This window comes from Triticum dicoccoides, chromosome 2A (genome assembly GCF_002162155.2).
Source record: "Triticum dicoccoides isolate Atlit2015 ecotype Zavitan chromosome 2A, WEW_v2.0, whole genome shotgun sequence".
Classification (NCBI taxonomy): Eukaryota; Viridiplantae; Streptophyta; class Magnoliopsida; order Poales; family Poaceae; genus Triticum; species Triticum dicoccoides.
In genome coordinates, this window is record NC_041382.1 from 689,342,740 (window position 1) to 689,346,516 (window position 3,777).

Consider the following 3,777-nt stretch of genomic DNA (forward strand, 5'->3'; position numbering starts at 1 on the left):
TCTCGTCACTCGACTTAGCCTTCTTGACCGATTGAGAACGGCAGGTAAAGATGTGTTTGAAGAGTCCCCAATGGGGTCGACAACCCAAGAAAGCCTCACACATGGAGATGAAAGCAGCAAGGGAGACAATGGAGTTGGGAGTGAAGTGGTGGAGCTGCGCTCCGAAGAAATTCAGGAAACTCCGGAAGAAAGGATGGGGCGGCAGAGAAAACCCTCGGTCGATGTGGGTGGCTAGGAGCACGCACTCACCGTCGCGGGGTTGAGGTTCGATCTCTCCCCCCGGAAGACGAGCAGCTTCGTGGGGAATGACTCCCCCCTCGACCATATCGTCGAGATCCTCTTGCCGGAGCACCGATGGCATCCAGTCGCCCTGGATCCAACCTTTGGGCAGAGCGGTCCTAGAGGAAGATCCGCCCCGAGCTGACCTCTTCCCTTTCCCCGCCGCCGCCGCCTTCTTCGCACGCTCCAGAGCGGAGGTCTTGCTCTTCGTCATCGTCGCCGGCGAAGTCTCGCACGGGCCTGCTGCGTTGGGGCGGGAACGGAGGTGGCGAAGGGACTTGCGAAGGGGGAGAGGTGGAAGAAAGGAGGAGAATAAAGCGCACTACTTGGAAACCCCGAGCCGGCGATTTATAAGGGACCGCTTCCGAGTGGCTGACTGGTAGGCCCAGGCTATCCAGTCAAATCCCGTAGCAGACGCGCGCGCAGTACATGGCGAAAGTGTTGGGTTTCGTAGTAATTTCAAAAAAATTCCTACGCGCACACAGGATCATGTGATGCATAGCAATGAGAGGAGAGTGTTGTCTACGTACCCAACGCAGACCGACTGCGGAAGCGATGACACGACGTAGAGGAAGTAGTCGTACGTCTTCACGATCCAACCGATCAAGCACCGAAACTACGGCACCTCCGAGTTCGAGCACACGTTCAGCTCGATGACGATCCCCGGACTCCGATCCAGCAAAGTGTCGGGGAAGAGTTTCGTCAGCACGACGGCGTGGTGACGATCTTGATGAACTACAGCAGCAGGGCTTCGCCTAAACTCCGCTACAGTATTATCGAGGAATATGGTGGCAGGGGGCACCGCACACGGCTAAGGAATCGATCACGTGGATCAACTTGTGTCAACTTGTGTGTTTAGAGGTTCCCCTGCCTCAGTATATAAAGGAGCCAAGGGGGGAGGGTGCGCCGGCCAGGAGGAGGAGGCGCAGGAGGAGTCCTACTCCTACCGGGAGTAGGACTCCCCTCCAATCCTATTCCAACTAGGATTCCCAAGGGGGAAAGAGGGAGAGGGGTGGCCGGCCACCTCTCCTAGTCCTAATAGGACTAGGAGAAGGGGGGAGGCGCGCAGCCCCCTTGGGCTGCCCCTTTCTCCTTTCCACTAAGGCCCATGAAGGCCCATGTGGTTCCCGGGGGGTTCCGGTAACCTCCCGGTAACCCGGTAAAATCCCGATTTCACCCGGAACACTTCCGATGTCCAAACATAGGCTTCCAATATATCAATCTTTATGTCTCGACCATTTCGAGACTCCTCGTCATGTCCGTGATCACATCCGGGACTCCGAACAACCTTCGGTACATCAAAATTCATAAACTCATAATATAACTGTCATCGTAACCTTAAGCGTGCGGACCCTACGGGTTCGAGAACAATGTAGACATGACCGAGACATGTCTCTGGTCAATAACCAATAGCGGGACCTGGATGCCCATATTGGCTCCTACATATTCTACGAAGATCTTTATCGGTCAGACCGCATAACAACATACGTTGTTCCCTTTGTCATCGGTATGTTACTTGCCCGAGATTCGATCGTCGGTATCCAATACCTAGTTCAATCTCGTTACCGGTAAGTCTCTTTACTCGTTCCGTAATACATCATCTCACAACTAACATATTAGTTGTAATGCTTGCAAGGCTTATGTGATGTGTATTACTGAGAGGGCCCAGAGATACCTCTCCGACAATCGGAGTGACAAATCCTAATCTCGAAATACGCCAACCCAACATCGACCATTGGAGACACCTGTAGTACTCCTTTATAATCACCCATTTACGTTGTGACGTTTGGTAGTACCCAAAGTGTTCCTCCGGTAAACGGGAGTTGCATAATCTCATAGTCATAGGAACATGTATAAGTCATGAAGAAAGCAATAGCAACATACTAAACGATCAGGTGCTAAGCTAATGGAATGGGTCATGTCAATCAGATCATTCTACTAATGATGTGACCTCGTTAATCAAATAACAACTCATTGTTCATGGTTAGGAAACATAACCATCTTTGATTAACGAGTTAGTCAAGTAGAGGCATACTAGTGACACTCTGTTTGTCTATGTATTCACACATGTATTATGTTTCCGAAAAATACAATTCTAGCATGAATAATAAACATTTATCATGATTATAAGGAAATAAATAATAACTTTATTATTGCCTCTAGGGCATATTTCCTTCAGTCTCCCACTTGCACTAGAGTCAATAATCTAGATTACACTGTAATGAATCTAACACCCATGGAGCTTTGGTGCTGATCATGTTTTGCTCATGGAAGAGGCTTAGTCAACGGGTCTGCAATATTCAGATCCGTATGTATCTTGCAAATCTCTATGTCTCCCACCTGGACTAGATCCCGGATGGAGTTGAAGCGTCTCTTGATGTGTTTGGTCCTTTTGTGAAATCTGGATTCCTTTGCCAAGGCAATTGCACCAGTATTGTCACAAAAGATTTTCATTGGACCCGATGCACTAGGTATGACACCTAGATCGGATATGAACTCCTTCATCCAGACTCCTTCATTTGCTGCTTCCGAAGCAGCTATGTATTCCGCTTCACATGTAGATCCCGCTACGACGCTTTGTTTAGAACTGCACCAATTGACAGCTCCACCGTTTAATGTAAACACGTATCCGGTTTGCGATTTAGAATCGTCCGGATCAGTGTCAAAGCTTGCATCAACGTAACCTTTTACGATGAGCTCTTTGTCACTTCCATATACGAGAAACATATCCTTAGTCCTTTTCAGGTATTTCAGGATGTTCTTGACCGCTGTCCAGTGATCCATTCCTGGATTACTTTGGTACCTCCCTGCTAAACTTATAGCAAGGCACACATCAGGTCTGGTACACAGCATTGCATACATGATAGAGCCTATGGCTGATGCATAGGGAACATCTTTCATATTCTCTCTATCTTCTGCAGTGGTCGGGCATTGAGTCTTACTCAATTTCACACCTTGTAACACAGGCAAGAACCCTTTCTTTGCTTGATCCATTTTGAATTTCTTCAAAATTTTGTCAAGGTATGTGCTTTGTGAAAGTCCAATTAAGCGTATTGATCTATCTCTATAGATCTTAATGCCTAATATGTAAGCAGCTTCACCGAGGTCTTTCATTGAAAAACTTCTATTCAAGTATCCTTTTATGCTATCCAGAAATTCTATATCATTTCCAATCAGTAATATGTCATCCACATATAATATCAGAAATGCTACAGAGCTCCCACTCACTTTCTTGTAAATACAGGCTTCTCCAAAAGTCTGTATAAAACCAAATGCTTTGATCACACTATCAAAACGTTTATTCCAACTCCGAGAGGCTTGCACCAGTCCATAAATGGATCGCTGGAGCTTGCACACTTTGTTAGCTCCCTTTGGATCGACAAAACCTTCTGGTTGCATCATATACAACTCTTCTTCCAGGAATCCATTCAGGAATGCAGTTTTGACATCCATTTGCCAAATTTCATAATCATAAAATGCGGTAATTGCTAACATGAT